Below are 21,176 nucleotides of genomic sequence, written 5' to 3'. Positions count from 1 at the left end.
CTTTTTCACTCTTTTGTGGGTGTGGTCCGATACGTCTGCTACTGTATTTACAGGTAGATTTACAGGAACTTCGGCTGCGCTGCTCGAAAGGGGAAGACATTTGTACAGTAGAGGAGGAGAAATGGAATATGCTGTAGATTAGATTAGATTAGATTATTCAATTTTAATGATGATTTCTTGAATTTGCCCTGGGGATCAATAAAGTATTTATCTATCTATTTGAGCAGCAATTCCCGTTATAGAGAGCTAAAGTTGCCTACATGAGGGCAGTGAGATTACGCTGTCTATAAAAAGTATAACTATAACTAAAGTATAACTATACACTTACTGTAAGTATGAATGGGGAGTATCTGTACTTTACTTCAGTTTTTATTTTTACTTTTACTTCACTACATTTTTAAAATTAAATGTGTACTTTTACTCCACTACATTTCAATTAGCAGCATTAAGTAGAAAGTAGACTAAAATGAAAACAAAACAAACAGCTACATTCAGCTTGTTAGATATTTGCAACCCCAATATCTTTTCACCTGATGTCACCACGGGACATTAGATTTAGATTAGACTTTATTGTCATTGTGCAGAGTACAATTACAGAGAAAACGAAATGCAGTTTGTATCTATGTCAGGATCCCCACCTGGACTGTTAGTTTTGTCTCATCATCATGTGTAAACTTGACAATGATGTTAGAGCCATGTACAGGTGTGCAGTCGTAGGTGAAGAGGAAGTAGAGGAGAGGGCTCAGCACACAGCCTTGTGGTATGCTGATGTTCAGGGTGAGGGTTGAGGATGTGAGGTTATCTAACCTAACAGACTGTGGTCTGTTGGTTAGGATGTCCAGAATACAGTTACAGAGGGAGGTATTGATGCCCAGACAATCCTTTTCAAGTCCAGGCACTAATTGAGGTCTTAGGCACACAAGGACATTCACATTGCCGCCTTTAAACCATTTCTGTTTAGCTTTCAGGTCATTGTCTTGTTAGAGCAGTGTTTTTCAACCACTGTGCCGGGGCACACTAGTGTGCCGTGAGAGATCATCAGGTGTGCCGCAGAAAATTACCCAAATGTCACTCACTGGTCCAGAAAACAACTGTTGCATCAAAGAATTTACAACCACATGCTCTCATTGATTGTATGATTGCACTATTTGTGGTATGCAGGCATTGTACAACGGGGGCCCCATATCCAGTATTCACAGAATCATCACATATCCAGTTCATAACAACAATTAAATTAGATATAGTCACCTACAAATGAAACAGAGGGTGCTTGTTTTATTGAGCAGGTCTTGCATAGAAGCCATAATAAGGCCATATCTGTGTATTATTTGAAGTTTTAGGCTATGGTATGTTTATTTTTTCTTCACACAGGATGTTAGTGTGGCGTGGGACATTTTAAGTCTCAAAAGTGTGCCGTGGCACAAAAAAGGTTGGAAAACACTGTGTTAGAAAGTAAATCTTCTCCCAAGTCATAGTTCGGTAACACTTTACTTGACAGTATCGACATAAGAGTGACATGACACTGTCATGAACATATGGCACTGTCATGCCACATGAACCCTAGCCCTAATCCTAACCTCTAAGCCCTTTCAGACATACGTGTAAGACCGGAGGTTCTGCCGATGTTAAACTGTGGGGCCGTATATCTGAACGACATAACCGGTCATATGGAAGTCCGAATTCACCCGGTGTTTATACTACTCCCCCCCTAGTATTTCCTCCGGACATTATGTAAATGTGCTGTGTCTGAACGAGGAGTAGAACATGCGGTTAAAATCACACCTAGTGAGAGGGCTCATTTCCCTAATGTGCCGAGTAATGTGCCGAAGCTTCGAAACATGAAAGACAAGGAAAACACAGCGACATCTGGTGGTTTGCATAAATTATCGCAACCACGAACTATTGAAAAGAATGCCTACAACGTTCAACACAATGCCAAAGCTTCGAAATGTTCTCGTTCATTACATTAAAAGTGTTGCAAGAAATTTGCACTTCTGTTTGTCTCAATTCAATACAATAAAATACGATTAGGCAACATAATGCCGTCACTCGTTATCACGTGAAGATTGGTGTTTCCGTGGAGTCGTGAAATCATGTTATCCCAGTCAATGATACAATCGGTCTACCATCCACTTAACGCCCGCAGTAGACACTACTTAGCTTCTGAACCAGTACGAAGTATTATCAACCTCAACACGCTACGGACGAGAGTGAAAAGGAAACGACCAGGCACCTAATTAAACCAAACCCTATATGGCCCGACATTGACGTTTCATGAATCAAACTTTCAATAAAAGGAAAATATTATGTCAGCCATTATTGTTAAGCCTACATATAGAAATTATTAGCCTGTATTGCTTTTAAATTAGGCTACATGATTGAAGTTGAGACAAGAATGCAACACAGACACGTTTTAATAAATGGCAAAGCTTTAGGCTAGGCCTAGGCTATTTCTTCTTTATTTCTATGTGCATGATATTATGGATTATGGGCATTTTCCGAAAGAAAAGAACGTAAATTCCCAAACAGAGAAAGCATCCTATATAAAACAGGGCTTCCCACAAATTTCGCCTGACTCTTGCAATACAACACAACTCATTCCGACACTAGAGCGGGTGCCCTGGTTCGCGCAATTTTGTGCCTTTGAGTCAGATTCCGAAGCAGTCACGTGGGTGTGTGTCCCAAACGAAGCTTCAGACGTCACACTCACAAACCGAGGCCTCGTTTGTCATCAGTCACGTGATTTTTATGGAAACGACACAAGCCTCGAACCGGGGCTTCATCTGGCACGCCCCTTTCTGCTCGACACAAGTTCCGAAGCCTCGCTTCATTGGGCACATCACTAGAAACAGGCAAAAACAAACACAGGACAATATACAAAATGGCCACCAGGGTGGCACAAACTCAGTAGTCCGGGCCAGATCCTGAACAGTAACAGAGGCAGGCCCAGTTTCACATCCTGGAAGAGAATGTGAGGTCATCTGCATAGAAATTCTCATTCAGTGTGTCCATCCATGCATAAGGGAACATTGTTTGGGATTAGAGGAAGCTACACTAGTTAGCCTAACAGGATGATGCTAGTAAGGTGGAAGAGGAAGGCAGTTTTGGTGAGTGGTGTCAATGTAAGAATGAATGATCCTCATCCTTCTGTTAAAAGTCTACAGGCCACACACTGATCACAGATAAAAAAAAACAGAGAAGTGCAGTGTTTGCTTCAGAATTAACAGCTCCTCCTCCTTTGATTAAAACACACACTAAGACACACACATAACTATATATTTCAATTTGTACCAATAGCATAAGAGGAGTCCCTGTACACCCAGAGCAACTCTCTCTCCCTCTCAACAAACCCAAGTGAGTAAAATATTTTACTTTTCATTCATAAAAGCCCTTTAACGTTTCCCTGCTCATAATTTTAAAAGATTGGTGATCCATAGGTGTGATGGTTTCTACAGCCTCTCCTAACCTTCATCTTTTCTACTTGAGTGTCACAATTGGTGATGTCTACAAACTGGTCTTCATGGCATGGTTCATTTTGGAGATGAACTGGTCTTCATGGCATGGTTCATTTTGGAGATGAACTGGTCTTCATGGCATGGTTCATATTGGAGATGAACATGGGTTGCTAAATTGCTTTAATCTCTTGATTTTTATCTCATTAGATAATGTTATACAGTTTACAGAGTAACTATTACTGTACATATGTACTGTTTATGTGTGTTTGTATGTATGCGTGTGTGTCTGTGTGTGTGTGTGTGTGTGTGTGTGTGAAACTAAATTGCCCTTTATGTGTGTGTGTGTGAAACTAAATTGCCCTTTATGTGTGTGTGTGTGTGTGTGTGTGTGTGTCTCCCTCCCTCCACGTCCCCTGCGTAACGGCAGTCACAGCCAGACAGTCAGACAGACAGACAGGCAGACAGACAGCCAGCACCTCTCAATGTCCAGCGATGTAATAGACATACAGGCTAATTTACTGCACTTTGCACACGTTTTCTGGCACTGCAGGTGAATATTAGGAAAATAAACATATTCAAATCACCAGAGAGCTTATCCAGTTAATAATTTACTAATGCAAAACCTTATGTTTAATTAGGCTTGTTTGATGAATTTAGGTAAAATTTCCATTATAGTCAAAGAAGACATAACAAACCAATATTTAATTTCGATTGTCGGCTCCTTATCTGATAGGTCTATCCATTCTACTTCTTGATTATTTGCCACTAGATGGGTATTGAAATAAATTGGTAAGTCAGAGATGTGCCACTACAGCCCCAAATCAGAAAAAGTTGGGACGTTGTGTAAAATGCAAATAAAAACAGAATGAGGTCATCTGCAAATCTAATTCCTTGCCTGGTTTAACAGCTAGTCTTCAGGCCTACTAAGCTACGTAGTCACATACCTGCGATACAAACCGTCTTAACATTGTTCAGCAGGTGACCCGCAGCGAAGTAGGCCTACCTAGTCTCGTTCCCTCTGTGTTTTATTCAAATCGCATATTGTTTTTCAGTCGCGAATGGTGCAACATAAATAAGTTTACTGTACAGGCTACCGGGGATGTTTCCTTGAGGGTTTCCCTTGGAATTATTATTCTTTCCTTTTTAGATATTTTAATTTCTACTTTTTTTTTTCCTCCAGCACCTGTGCTGCCTTTACATGTAAATATAACATGAAAGCAAATCACGTTTATTGTGCCCTTGTTTTGGGGAAAAGATTTTCTTCTGTAACAGTGATTTTGCTGTTTCTTTGTTTGTTTGTATATTTGTTTAATCATAACATATCAAGAATCGCCTCCACAGCAAAGGATCCACCTTAAAATTAGGCTACTGACTGCTTTTGTGGTTGGTTGGTTGGTTGTTTGTACCTGTACAATATATACACATCTGACTGGAACACATTGGTAACACTTGACAGTATCGACATAAGAGTGACATGACATGATTTGTTTTTCAGCTGTATTCCTTATTTGCAAAGATTTCTCTGGATTCTCTGAACATTTGAATAAAATGATGTCTTGTAGATGACGAACTCCCTAAATAGTTTGCAATGTAATCGTAAGAAGCATTAAAGCACTAAAATGACATTGTTTTGATCATTTGTGCACACAGGTTTACAAATAGTGATGAATACCCCTACATGTACATCTTTACTACTTTAGAGACCCTGTCTCTTTTTGATGCTCTTTTTTAAACCCAATTGTGTTGTCAGTTACCCTAATTAGTTGTGAAAATATTCCTCCTTTTGTTTTCTTTATCATTCCACAACTTTTCCAGCATTTTGTTACCCCCAACTTTTCCCAACTTTTTTGTTACTCCCAACTTTTTCTGAAACATGTTGCTGGTATCAAATTCAAAATGAACATATTTTCCATGAAATAGTCAAATTTGTCATGTTCAACATTTGATATGTTGTCTGTGTCTTATTTTTGTATGTATTTTTGTTTGTATTAATTTAATATGATTTTTAAGAAATTTGCAGATTATTAGAAAGGAGGGTAGGGCAGACACAGTTTTCTGTGAATATCTCGAGAACCGTAGGGTTTAGGAGGACCATTATTTTTTTGTATGTTGATCTCAAGGGGCCATGTCAACCCATTCCATAACCACTCATTTCATGTATAGCGCCACCTAGTTAAACACAAAAAAGTAAAAATGAGGTGTTGTAATCGCAGGTATCTGTGACCTAACATAGTCAAAACTGCACGAAATTGGAAGTGTAGGATCATTATGACACCCTCTGTATGCATGCCAAGTTTTGTGGAATTCCGTTCATGGGGGGCCACACAATAAATTAATTTATGTTACTATACACCAACTGGCCTGTAGGTGGCCGGAGACAGTTTTCTGTGAATATCTCGAGAACCGTAGGGCCTAGGAGGTCCACCTTTTTTATGTATGTTAGTCTTAAAGGGGCATGTCAACCCATCCCATTACCACTTATTTCATGTATAGCGCCACCTAGTTAAAAATTAAAAAGCAAAAAATTAGGTGTTTTCATCACAATATCTCTGGCTGACAAGGTCAAAACTGCACGAAATTAAAAGTGTAGGATCATTATGACACCCTCCGAATGCATGCCAAGTTTTGTGTACTTTCGTTCATGGGGGGCCTTACAATAAAATAATTTATGTGTACATTTAGTGACGTACACCAACAAGGATTCCCGGGACACTGAAAGACCGGGGTACACAAAACTTGGTGGGCATGTAACCCCACATGGATAGCATGGAACCGTCGTTTTTCGTTTTGATCTGTAGCCCCCCCGCTGAACTGGACCCCCGAAATGAGGGTAGGGCAGACACAGTTCTCTGTGAATATCTTGAGAACTGTAGGGCCAAGGATGACCATTTTTTTCTGTATGTTTGCCTCCAGGGGTTATGTTAACCCATTTCATATGCACACATGTGCACAAACAGATACACACGCACACACATACATTCACAGTAATCATACGTATGACACATACTCACACAGTAGACATATGTACGCTTGCATGCACAGGCACATACGCAGGCGCACACACACAAGCACGCACACACACACACACACACACACACACACACACACACACACACACATAACATCATAGGTGCCAACTCTCACGCATTGGCCGTGAGACACACGCATTTGATTAGTTTCACACACTCACACGCCACACCCCCGATTTCTCACGCTGAAGTGTCAACCCGGTTGGTCAGATGCCTGAAAAATGAGTTTAGCCTATCTATAGATCTACTGTACCTGTTGAGCCACGGTTATGCTTTCAGAGACGATGAGAGGGTTCAAGAGCACCCCCTGTCTGTGGAATTTTCTAAATTTTCTCTCATTTGCGATGCTTCAGAAGCCGTCCCAGGCGCATTCCCCCCGCATTTCCCCGGCTTCAGGTATGCTTTGAGTATTATTCAGCATTTTTCACGCTGAAGTGTCAACCTGGTAGGTCAAATACCTGGCAGATGAGGTTCAACTAAACTAAACCTATACATATATCACATCACACATCAGGTGAACGTGCGGAATCTAAGCTTTCCAATGATATTAGCGCCAAGTTGCTGTGAGAAATGGTTCGCGAGAAAATTAACATTGAACCGACGTGCAATTTAGGCTAATCATATTTGCATTTTGCACACAGTGCACACCAGTGTTGCGCGGGTTTGGTCACAAGCGGCCCGCGGTCGCCCGATATTTTAATCAAACCGACCGCAACTCGGACCGCGGATATTAATTAGGACAAAATTATACCCGACCCGCGATCCGACCCGCTTATTTACAAAATGTGTGCTTTTGGTTATAGGCTGCATGCAGTGTGACAGTAGGCCATTTCTGTAAAAACAAACTAATTTATTTATGAAACTTGATGCAGTAAAACTACACGCAGTAAGCATGCAGGACATAATGTTTGCGCAGGAGAAAGAATGAGAATAAGAGCGCAAGCACGCACGCAACGCACAAAGGATAAGAACACTAGGATAAGATTTGAAGGCCATGGACATACATCTTTCTTTCGAAAACAGAAATGGTGAGGCGAGGTAGGCAAGAGAGATACATTGCTGGTCAAAACGTTAGCGTAAGAACTGGTTTATAATGCTGAATGAAACACAAAGCTTTACTAAAGCACATCCACTGTTTAAAGTCACAAACACAACGAACTAAGGTAACTTTTATGCATGCGCGAACCTATACATACCGGTAGATATGGCTGTGTAGTCTGTGCCATAACATTTATTCCTGCAGGCTGCCCGTTTTGGCTGTCATACTTTTAAATGGCTTCGCAAGAAGTAGGCCTAGACCATAACCATAGCCTATATCGCTTTTCCTGAAGGGGTGTCTTTATTATTTTAACTCGCGTCTTGCTTCTTTACTGTTGACTTTACTGTATTGATGCTTTACTGTATTGATGCTAGCTTTCTCGTGATATTTTAAGTAGGCCTATTTGTAGAAAATATATATTTAATTAATTTTAACTGACCCGCCCGCAAATGACCCGAATATCATTAAAATATTTTGTTTATGACTCATAACCGCGGGTGACCACGGTCATCCGCGGGCGACCGCTTAATTTCGGGCAGACCGCGCAACACTGGTGCACACCCATTACTCTCGGTTTAATATTTCCAGGGCCGGAGTGGGGCCACTTTTCAGCCCGGGAGTTTCAGGCCCAAGACCGGCCCATGTTTTCCATAGTGGTGGAAATTGGATAAATTAAGCAACATTTCAGCTCCTATCCTGTAGTTTTTATTAGTACCATGGTTCAACAAATGTGTAAAGGTTATAATTCACTTCAACTGAGAAGTTAACAAAAAATATTCCACTATTCCACAAGTTAACAAAAACAGAAAGAAAGAAAAAAGAAAGAAAGAAAGAAAGCCTTTGAAATGTAGCCTATCCCACGCTTCCACAAAGAGGCATATTGAACTAATGTTTAGGCTATGTTTTTGCATGGGTAGGCTATAATGTTGTTTGGTGATTTAGGGCCCTATCATGACATTCTAAAGTGCATCGTCACTCGTCAAAAGTCTATTCATATTTAGTAGGATGTCCAGTTCACATTGGGAGGGGTTTCGTTATCAAAAGTGGAGCGCATGGCGTAACAAGGTGTTCCTAGGTCTTTTAATCAGTCATATGGGTGTGTTTGGGGCGTAACATCATTTTAAACCAATGAGAATGACATCTGTCATTCCCTTTAACGGCGCAACGCGCGATATGTCAAATAAATGCATCGGTATTTTGTCATTCAAAGGCGCTTTTGAAGGAGGCTGCTTGCGAGACCGTATAGAATAGTCATTCTTAAACCATGCTTTACTAAAACCTAGCATAACCTTCACGCATTTGCACTCGTCTATTTGAACTCATTGGCAAAGTGAAACTAACTTCACCAAGGAGTCAGTCAACGACAAGACAGTTATATGCAGTTACTTTCACTATTGACTGACAATGGGTTACCACCGAAAACATAGGCTGGAAAAAGCAACACTTACCCTAATATTGCTCAAGTGACTGAATAAAACAACATTTATCCTGCAGAGGAGTTGCTTATATCTCGTGACAGTGCGTCTTCAGCTGTGCTCCATACCTGTCTCTCGCCTCTCCCCTAATCACTTTTAACCGTCATTACCAATTTGCAAATGATGGTGAATAACGAGTATTACGCCATGCGCTGGTGACCCAAAATACAGCCCTTAGCCTACTCCTTTACTACACCCTCTTCTGAGCAAACAAGGCATATATGTTTATCATGTAGCATAATTGCTCTTTCTTACATTAAATAACTATAAATTATCCTCTCTACTTGTCCCTGTAGTCATGGCCTCATCACTAATTTCGGGCTCATAATTTTCAGTGGTCGACTGGTTGATCTGCTGCTCAGAGGCTACAATTTATATTGCAAAGCCTAGGCCTACACAGATCATGCTTCAGTGTTGTTAGGGACCGTTCGTTATTTATAAACGGGAGGGAGGGATTTTGAGTGCTTCGATCAAAAGTTGCATGACCCTCCCCTGCCTGCAATATAATTTTCAACAACCCTCCAGCAGCATTTTCAAAAATGACATGACCCTCGCCGGCCAATTGTTGATGTCTTCCGCCCACGCTGTTACGCGCTATGATAACACATCAACGTATGCTACCGTCCTAAAATCAACCTCTGCTTTCTGATCTTACACATCACACTTCACCAAGATGGTGGCCATTTCAGTAGATTTACTCCCTAACATTGTTGTGGAAACACAATATGGAAACTAAATGCACACTTCCTGCAACTGCATTAGCCTACTTGAAAAGTTACTCCTCTAGTAAGTATTCACATGAAATAAAACAATAAAGCATTGAGACCATTCAACAAAGCACACTGGGTAATAACAAATTCAACACATGAACTTGTTGCTATGGACTCGTCTCTAGGCTTCCTCAGTCATTGTAAAGCTGCCGAAGCTGAACATTATCCAAAACTCAATTTCTCAGACGAGCGTCAATTTGGGAGCTTGCTACACTCCTTCCTTCTCAAATGACTTGAAAAGGCCGTTTGCACAATTTCACAAATAATCACAGGGACTGAAAAATACCTAACATGCCAACTTTTTCCGGGATTATCATTTTAACGTTTCCCTGCTGTCTTGCCGTTTTAATATTTTCCCGTAGAATATCCCATATTACTGTAATACTCATAACATTAGTCCTGCATTCTGGCCTGTCTCTGTGTTATCCTGTTGTCCTGCATGTATACAGACCTTACTGTCATGTACTGACCCTAGGCAGATGTGTCAGGCCCTTGAGTCGTGGATCTGCTCGAGGTTTCTTCCTATATATATCTCCAATTCTAGGGAGTTTTTCCTCGCCCCTGTTACCCATGGGCCTCTCTCTTGCTTTTCTTTTCTTCCTTTCTTTCCTTCTTTTCTTTCTCTGATTGCCTACATTCTGTAGAGCGCCATGATACATGTGTTATGTTTTGGCGCTCTATAAGCACAATAAATTGAAATTGAAATTGTTACCCCTTGCCCTTCCAGTGAAACAGATGTATTCAAATCATCGTTTTGCTTGCTTGAATGCGAACTCAGAGTGATGTTAACCTAGGCCTATTTAAGTTAACGACGTGGTTGTCGTGAGAGCAAGATTCATTAGTGCTTGCGGTGTTCGGCCGTAGGCTATGCCTACAGTGGGCATCGCTTTCAAATGGCCACTTCAGTCGCGCATTACGAGGCGTGAAGCTGCGTGAAGCTTTAGTACCACTTTCAGCCACTGTGCGTCGCTCTGCCACTGTACATCGCTCTGTCAGTAGCCTGACTGCCTTCCCTTCTGAAAAAGCAGGAGGCTACCAAACGTAATTGTTACCGAGAGGAATCCCAGCCTACGAATTCAATAACAAAATAAATCATGCATAATTAAACATTACCTCGTTTAAGGCTACTTGGGTATGGCTTAAGGCTTGACTACACGGTGGTAGCGAAAATCGAAATCTGCTATGTTATTGTCAGTGTTGGGGGCAATGCAACTACGCAAAAATCAAAACAGTGTCTTAATTTGCCCTACTTCTTGACTGCAATGTAGTCAATTGACTGCTTGACATGTCATTTTTATTTTTCTGTACAATAAACAAATAAATCTGCTTTATGCCGCAGAATTACATTCATATTTGGCTGACTGCAGACGCGCCACTTCCCTCCCGATATTCCAAGATTAAGATAGTAGCCTATACAAAAAGCATACCATCATAAAAATTCGTTAAAACGAATAGCTATTTGCAATTTGACAAAACACTGGTCCTCATTTTGCGAATGCGAGGACGATATGAGCCTGTTGGATTTAGTTAGATGTCCGAGTCACGCATGTTTGAAAACCACTGGGCCCACTCCCCCGATAACGACGGAGACACGCTCTTAAGAGGGTTTTCTACGATTCATCTTACGATCGTTCGTTTGGTTTTTCCGACTGTTTCCCGAACATGCTCGTAGCGTGAACACACGTGCACTGCTCTTAAGATGCTCTTAAGGGGAGCTGTCCACGTTAATAGTTCTGAAATATTCTCTGATTTGACGGTGATGTCAGGTGACTGCACGTCACAGCTATAGGCCTACCATTTAAACTTCGGATCTACACATTAATTCACATCAATACGAAAATAGAAACACTTTGACATCTGCATGTAAGCATCCCAAGTAGGTTATATAGGACTACCACACAGACACATAAATAATTGTAATTATTTTAAGATTAGATTGTTGCACCATGCAATAATTTTTCGCGGTGTCACTTAAGAACACGTTTGAAGATAAGAAAGAAGTCGAGTAAGAAAGAGAGGAAATGTGTAGGCTTAGATTTTGATGCAGTAGGCTACAGACTAAACCACACGCTTTCTCTGCTTTTTACCTCATAGGCCTAATAAAATATTCACTTAGCAAAGATAATGTCAGATAATGTAAGATAACTATTCTGGCAACGTCTCGTTTCATAACTTGATTGCATTTTTGTCCGCTTTTCATCACATTATTATGACCATTAAATGTAGGCTATTTTGCACGCTAAAATCTGATTCATCACAGGTAAACACTAGAATGGGAACGTAAATTGGATTATGTATTCTAAGTTGTAATTCCTCTGTATGTCCTGTTGGTGACCTCAGTGAGAAGTACTGTTAAGACGCTCTTAGCCGGTAACGAGTACTCTGGAGCACTCGTAGATCTACGAGTGTTTTCACGACGCTCTTAAGCTACGATGGTTTCGGGAAACAGTCGGCAAATCTTAAGACGTTCGTAAGAGGGACTTTACGACGCTCTTAGGCTTAAGATGCTTTCGGGGAAGTGGGCCCTGGCTCGTAATCACAATAATTTAACACACGACAGTTGGATAGCCTACATCATGTCCCCATGCCTACATTTTTGTGAGTAGCATAGAGATCGTTAAAAACAATAAAGTAGGCCTAGCCTATGTCTCTCCGTTTGGGACATCGAAAACTTATATTTTTAATAGGGTAGACTACCGTCGGAGATGCTGACTGGCAAAGGCCTCAGTCATGCCCCTTGATCAAAGTGGGGAATTAAATAAAAGTTTGAGAACCACTGGCTTAACAAGTTTTGGGGCAGCCGTGGCCCACTGGTTAGCACTCTGGACTTGTAACCGGAAGGTTGCCGGTTCGAGCCCCGACCAGTGGGCCGCGGCTGAAGTGCCCTTGAGCAAGGCACCTAACCCCTCACTGCTCCCCGAGCGCCGCCGTCGTAGCAGGCAGCTCACTGCGCCGGGATTAGTGTGTGCTTCACCTCACTGTGTGTTCACTGTGTGCTGTTTGTGTTTCACTAATTCACCGATTGGGTTAAATGCAGAGACCAAATTTCCCTCACGGGATCAAAAAAGTATATATACTTATACTTAGTTACCTGCAGTCCAGAGCAATATTCTGATGATCAGCGATGATATCGGCAAATGTTTGTTTTCCAAAGTAAGAATTTCACTTGACCATGCACCTTCGACAATGAATAGCTCATTACACTTATGTTACTGTTAAACGTAGGCCTATTGGTATCATTACAAACATTATTCTGTGTCCTAAAACTGGCATATTTTATGGCATTGTGTCATGTAAATTCGTTGCAAAATCTAGAGAAATGTGTGAGGTGGTCAGCGGGGGATAATTGAGACACACATTGGATTGTGTTATTACTTGAACATTCCACACATATCCACAGCTGTGGTGGGCCTATCAGGGGCAGGAGGATTACTGTTAGCGCAGGCTTTATATAAAATTCTTCAACAGAAGGCCTCGAATGCAAGCTTGCCCTGTGGTTTGCGCAGCCTACAGTAGGCTAAATAACAGACCCGCCACAATGTGCGGTATGATGCTTTTTTACGAGCAAGATGTTTTTGGTGCCCATGCACACTGCATGTTCTTAAATAACAATGATCATCAGTAATATTTGACCATTAATTTGTGTAAATGGGCAAGCGTGACCATCTTGATTGGCTGATGATTGTAACGCGGGCATGATTCCAAACACCTCCCTTACGATGATGAGTGACAGGTGACAGGTCTCAGAATGCGTGCGCTACATAAGGACGGAAGATGATGAATAACTGGGGCCGTAGGCTATTCACAAAGGCTTTTATCTTACCACTAGGAGTTGGCTACTCCTAAATCGCACTTAAAGATTTTAGATTGGAGTTTTCTCTTAAAAGTTATTCACAAAGCCTTTCAGACAACTCCTAAACTAGGAGTGAGTCTTCGTTGCTATAGATGACGTCATTACTCATGCACGAGCTTGACTGAAGTGACCAACTTGATTGGCTGACGATTGTAACGTGGGAATGATTCCAAACACCTCCCTTCCGATGATGAGTGACAGGTGACAGGTCGGAGAATGCGTGCGCTACACAAGTAGTGAGAAGGACGGAAGATGATTAATAACTGAATAAAAAGGCCTAGCCTAAATGAATAAAGAGTAAAGCAAAACAAATAGCCTAGTAGCCTAATGAAACATAGGCCTATGGATTGATGCAGTACCTTTGCAACACAGGGATGGATTACTGCACGGGCCTACCGGGCCCAGGCCCAGGGGCCCAAGGGGTCAGGGGGCCCTGAAGCCCAAGCCTTTGCATGGAATCATTGCCTCAATATCAACAAATCAGGATGTAGGCTATGAATCTGATTGAATTTAGTATTGGCCATCCCCAAAATTCAAATGTTCAAATGATCCCCAAACCCCCCCTCCCACATATACGACAATAGGGGGCCCCAGGGGCCCAAAAGTTCATAATCCGCCCATGTTGCAACATTATTAAATTAATATGTCTTGAATTTCCCCTGGGGATCAATAAAGTATCTATCTATCTATCTATCTATCTATCTATCTATGTCACCATATGCCTAGGCTACGTTTGCAAAGAGAACATTTTAATTTGATTCACAATGAAATGTTACATTTAATTTACATGTTAACAATGAGTAGTTTTGGTTGTTGTTGGTGGCGTTATTGCATTCCTTTTATGAATGCAAAATTGTTCCCTCGCGATTGGAAGCTCCTGTTGCCGCATAGCGCATTTCAAATCATCGCAGTGTAAAATGCCACAAAAAGCTGTTTATGAATAGGTCTTAGTGAGTTAGGAGTCCTCTCGACTTCTTTTAAGCTGTCCCAGACTTTTAGGTGCTACTTTTAGGTCTAAAATGCTTCGTGAATTACTTTTTCTGAAAAAAATTTGGAGTCCTAAAGTTAGGAGTTACACGCCCATTATTTTTAGGAGTTGCTCCTAAATTCGCCAGTTAGGAGCTACTTTTAGCCTTAAAATTCTTTGTGAATACGGCCCCTGAATAAAAAGGCCTAGCCTAAATGAATCAAGAATAAGGCAAAACAAATAGCCTAGTAGCCTAATGAAACATACGGATTGATGTAGTATCTTTGTAACATTATTAAATTATTCTGTTACTATGCATTTTAATTTGATGCACAATAATGTTACATTTAATTTACATTTTGACAATGATTAGCCTAGTTTTGGTTGTTGTTGGTGGCGTTATTGCATGTTAGTTATGCCTACAATGCAAAATTGCTTCCTCACTATTGAAAGCTGCATAGGATTTCAAAACACGGCAAAATGCCGCAGGTTTGTGAATAGGTCTGTGAGTTCTTTTAAGCTGTCAGAGGTGGGAAGGTGTGATTTGTTGGGGGGCAGGGCCGGATTAACTGGTCACAAATGTCTGATGGCCCCCCTTCCCCCCCAGCCAACGTGAATCGGGTGGTCAGTTAATAGGCTGAAGATTTTTCCTGCCATCTAAGATAGCGGTCCCCAACCACCAACCATTCCTAACCGGGCCGTAGCCTACGACATGAGTTTAAAAAAAATGCATGCAAACTAAACTCAATTTAATTCGCAATAATGTCACGTTTTTACATGGCATAGGCCTATATGCAGTTGTTTGATTGCACGCATGTTTGCATTTTGCAAGGTCTATTTTCTTACGTCTGTCCCGCCTTCAACACTTTACATATTGCCTTCAGCGCTGCGCAGCTTCAGGTCAGCTCACTTCACTTGATCAGTTCTTGGCGAACGGTAGTGTCACACGAAGTTAGCTAAACTGCTAGAATGAGCAACAAAAAACAAGCATCTTTAGCAGACACTGGCCAGGGTGTTTAAGTTGCGAGAGCCGCTGCAGAGATTTCTTACAGAAAAAAAGTCACCGTTAGCTGCACATTTTAGTGATGAGGACTGGGTGTCAAAACTCGCTTACCTATGTGGCATATTCGGGTTGCTTAATGACCTCAACCTGTCACTCCAGGGGAGAATGACGACTGTCTTTAAACTGGCAGATAAAGTCGCTGCATTTAAAGCCAAGCTTGATTTGTGGGGACGAATGGGGACGGGGTGTATTTGATATGTTCCAAACAGTAGTGGGGGTTTTGGGAGAGACTGAGGCAGGGCCTTTTCTCTTGCAGCTGGTGCGCGATCACCTTGTTGCGCTTTCAAATGAGTTTGAGCGTTAGGCTACTTCCCATCCTCCAAAGATCCACGGCAAACCAATGAGTGGGTCCGCAACCCATTTGTCAATATCCTGAATAGTCCTAACATGTCAGCGCAGGAGGAAGAGCAGTTGATCGAAATTGCAAATGACGGTGGTCTTAAGAGTGTGTATGAGGAAACCTCTCTGGCGGGTTTTTGGATCAAAACCAAAGCAGAATATCCCGAGATAGCCGTAAAAGCGCTGAAAACATTACTACCATTTCCCACCACGTATCTATGCGAGGCCGGGTTTTCTGCAATGACTGCAACTAAAACCAAATTGCGCAATCGACTGGACATTTCAAACACACTGAGGGTGTCACTGTCTTGTTGCAAGGAAACAAGCACAGGGCTCCCACTGATTATATTCGTAATGCACGTTTAGTTCCCATGTTTTGTTCCCATATTTTGTTAAGCATGTTCACACTTGATAGATGTAGCTTCAAGTTGTTCAATTTTCATAGTTCATATTGTTCAATTTTCACTTCTTCAAGTTCACGTTTTTAAGAGTTCGTTACCTTCACTGTTCATACATAACTGGAGCTAGTTCTTTTCAAGTAATGCATGCACAACACATATGGAACATGGAACCCCCGAACCCCCAATCCCCCCCCCCCCACGGTCCGTGAAAAAAAATGGGAATCAAACCGGTCCATGGTACGTAAAAGGTTGGGGACCCCTGATCTAAGGCACGAGCACATCTGTGAGGCCAAGCCTCACCAAGTAGCTCGTTTGTTTACAACTAACATTCCATTTAATTAAACTGCTTTATAGGCTATGCCGAAATAGTTTTCAACATTTTGAATATTAGTGTCGGGTGAATTGAAATGTAGCCTTATGGCTGAAAGCTGCTTGGGATCCCCCCCGTCAAGCAATATAACCATACAAACGCGCTTCCTGCACTCATTGTTTCAAAAGGAGTAATTTTGGCTTTGTCAGAACTGAAGAGCTGTGGACGGCACGGCACGGTATGCCCAATGAAAATAAATTAACGCAACGCAATGCAACACAACACAGACACCGCTTCTCTCGCGTCAGTCACTGACATGAACGAAACACAGAACCCGCTTCTCTCACGGCAGTCACTGACAGTAGCCTAGAATAAATGCATGTGGAAAAACACTTCCCCATGACAAAGACATCGTAAAACACTGAAAGTTAATATTTTGTCACTAGCAACATATCGGAACTCCCCCTATTACCGTCGGTCCCGTATTTCCACCGTCTTGCGTGTACGTGTCACTTATATCCATTTCTATACAAACCAAGACAGCGGACTCCTTAAGAGACGCAACCACCCACACCATAGGTGTATCTAAATTAGCTATGTACCAAAAATGACATTTTACCGTGACTCAAAGAGCTGTAAACAGTGTTATAAGGCTGCGTGTACACAACCGCTTGGAGCTCCAGTGGAATTTTAATTTCACGACAAGAATTCTCGGTCTAACCGTCCATGTGCCGTTAAGAACCAAACCAGATTTTGTTCAAATCTACACACCTATGGCTACTGAAAAATGTAAGGTTAATTTAGCAAATGTTATTTTGAAGTGTTAAAAAACATCGTTGTTTTAGAATTTCTGAACAAAAGTGGTGATAATTAGGGGTTTAACGATACATCTGTCCTTTGTCAAATGTGTTATGTTCCAAGTAGCCTATGCATAATTCTGCTGCATAAAGTTGTATGTTTATGACATTCAAGCAAGGAAAACGATGATTTGAAGACATCTGTTTCGTTGGAAGGGCAAGGGGTAGCAACAGGGCAACACAGAGACAGGCCCGATGGCAGGGTTGTTATGAGAGTATTAAAATCTGGGATAGCCTATTCTACGGCAAGACAGCGGGGGAAAGTTAAAATACGTGATAAACACGGAAAAAGTTGGCATGCATTGTTTTCGGTCCCCATGCACAGGGATTATTTGTCATATTATTAATCACATATGATTATTTGTGAAATTGTGAAAACAGGCGCAACACATTTGAAAAGGAAGGACTGGTAGCATGCAAGCTCACGAAAGATTGATTTAAGAACGTTATCACAGTGTGTGGCTGTGGCGCAAAGCAGCGCGGGCGGAATGGCAAGGGGAGGGTCATGTCTTTTTTAACAATTCTGTCGGAGGGTCATTGAACAATTTCTAGCAGGCAAGGGAGGGTCATGCAACTTTTGACTGAAGCACTCAAAATTCCTCCGGTGGCCCCTTCAATAAATAACGAACAGTCCCTAGATTGCTGCTGGGCTATAGCCTATGTCTTGGTTCATGTCCGTTCACAACTCATTGCCGTCAAACGCGTAGCCTCTCGCGGTTGCATCCATTACAAACAAACATGCAATGTGAACGTCTGGGATTGGGAAGAGCACTAAATGCTCTACTGAATAAGCACAAAGTCAAACCTTTAAATGAAAAACACTCTTTAATAATCAAAAAAATAAACCGCTAATGAAGTAAACTTGTGACCTTAAAAAATCGTTTATCGCCTGTAACTCTGTGATAACAGGACGTAACAGGAAGGCATTTAGCTGAGCAACGGAGGTTAATATGCTCTACATTTTGTCCAAATGATGTCTGTCTATCATCGTTGCACTCGGAGAAAACCAGAATGTTTAATTTGTCCTGCGTTTCTTCTACGGCTGCAAACGGGATTCACTCGCAGTTAACCAAATATTTCTTCATTAGGGCAGGGCAGGCATATTTCTGGCTATTAAATTATTTCTAAACCAGTCTGCTAAAGTCTGTAGTGAAGTCTGTGTAGGGTTTTCCAGGCTCCATTTCTTTTTACGAGACACCCTGCTCAATTGAGCCATCTACCGGTTGTTTGGGTTGTTGCAGCGCCTCACTGGGAAAATACAAATTAAAGTCGCGTGATACCGCGTGATCCCACGCGCGGACCGCGAGAGAAGCTGGCCAAGTCAAAGCACTGCCCACTGTACGTGCGCACCTGCCAGGCTACTCAGCTAGACAAAGAATTCCCCTTGTATATTCACTCCAAGTTGGCCTACCATAACTTACCAACTACACTGTAGACCATAAACTGGCTATTTATATGACCAAATGTATTTGTTCAACTTTATGAAGCAGAATTACGCACTGCTACTTGGAACGTAGGCCTAACACATTTTTTTTGGCAGGAGAGAGAATGACAGCGATTAACAAATTGCACTTGTTGCTGGTTACCAATAAATACTATATATTTTTTTTTGTGTAGCGCCTCATTAAGGACGGCTGACTACGCCACCCCTTGAGTAACTAGCAACCTGATGTGTCAGAGCAAGGGGAACTCTGCTCCCAAAAATGCACAAGCACATGTATTTAGAAAAGTACCAAAATACAATCTTTATTAAATATTTTCTTTTGGAGTTGTTGCATGGGTTGATCAATAAATACAAAAATACATTTAATGGGAAGGGGACTTACACCGCCACCGGGTTAAGGCCAGTCGAGCCACAGAGAAAAAAAGAGAGAGGGGAGAAGCACCTAACACAAAGCTATGGTCTCTACCACACATGGACGGGTGCACACACCCTTTCAGTAATACACACTTCGAGTTCAAGTCACACACACTGCAACCATTGGGTTCTGATAAACACTCCACTAAGGCTTAAGGATGTTAAGCGTCCACACTACACAGCATTGCTAACCGCAGTCGTTAAGGTGAGTTTCAGACTAAGGAGACCTGCTTTCCCGGTGTCCACTAGGGCTCGACTGACACCGAGGCTGGATAAGGGAAAGAGGGGAGACAGAAACCACAAAAAGAAAAAAAGGAAGAAAAAGAAGGGAAAAAAAACACACCTCTAGCCAGTGGCTCACAATACCTAGGCCTATGCCAAACATACACATGCAGCCCACAGGCTAGAGAAAATAAAATAAAGAGTATTGTCAGACGAAGAGCAGCAGTACATACACACACACACACACCAAACATACAACACTACAGAGAACAGCAGCTAGCACACAGTGCTGTGGTATAAATCTAAAAACAAATAAAACAAACCCACATTAGAATGTTTGCACTCTAGAATGCACATTGCAAATTAATCTACATCACAAGCGGTTGCATGCTTAACTAACATTTCCCAGTATATGCTGGCACAGGCTTTACATGGCCAGGTCGTTTGCCAACAGGCCCACACTTAAATACACATGATATGTTTTCCCCAAAGATCCCGTATGCAAAAATAGAAAGCAGAAGACGCTATGTCACACGTGCAACATGAAAAGCCATTTACCTAGTCTATAACATACCTGAGTTGTATTAAGTTGACCTTGTCTGTGAGCCCTAATCCTCGCAGTTTTACCCCCTGTCCGCAGCCACACCGTCAGCTGAGCGCTGAGTTGAGAGCAAAGAAGCAGTGCATTACAAACAGAACAGCAGAGAAACATTTTACCACGAGTGACATGGATATCGGCATACCTTATACACCAGGGGTATTCAATTAACCTTCAGCGAGGTCCAGTTACGGAAAATTTCTTCAAGCAAAGGTCCGGAGCATCATAATGTTTAACGTGCGTGTTTAGGCTATGTATATGTATGTACTGTATGTATAATATTAGGATGGATGGATGGAGCCTACTTGTAGATAGATAGATAGATAGATAGATAGATAGATGCTTTATTGATCCCCAAGGGGAAATTCAAGAAATAGAAGATTGTAGGCCTAGGCCTAATTTTTAATGTGAAATAAAATAAGTAGCCTAAAAGGCAACATTCGAAATGAGGAGAAATAAGGCAAGATAAGAGTAGCCTAATTGGGGAGAAAAACTGAGTAGCCTTGGCTATTTTTAAGATCTTAACGTGAACTTAAAATAAAATTTGGAGGATGGAGATTCCATAGCTGGTTCCTTGAACCCATTAATCAGCAAGTTTAATTTAATTTTTTTAGTTTTTTTTTTATGTTGACCCGAAATCCTGGAAACCAATACCACGTTGTTGGGCAGTGAATGCATGTAGGCTTAACTAGATTGTGGTGGATCAATCATATTGCCTTCTTAAATCGTAAAATATTCTGTGGTCTCAGTTCACTGTTGAATGGGCCTAGCCTACCCTATGCTTGCTCAAAATATATGCTTTGTCTAGTAGAGGTGCTTCAAATTGGAGCTTAAAATCGCCTGTCTCAGAATATATAGAAGAGGTCCAGGGCAATTCCGCGCAAAACTGTCACATTAGTTGGTGTTACGGACGTGACAGTTTTGCGTGGTATTGCCCCCG

Source organism: Alosa pseudoharengus, unplaced genomic scaffold (assembly GCF_046254945.1).
Source record: "Alosa pseudoharengus isolate Yale_2024_CS ecotype anadromous, Long Island Sound unplaced genomic scaffold, YU_APseudo_1.1 YU_APseudo_1.1_scf_1, whole genome shotgun sequence".
NCBI classification, from domain to species: Eukaryota; Metazoa; Chordata; class Actinopteri; order Clupeiformes; family Clupeidae; genus Alosa; species Alosa pseudoharengus.
Note: the sequence above shows the minus strand (reverse complement) of the source record.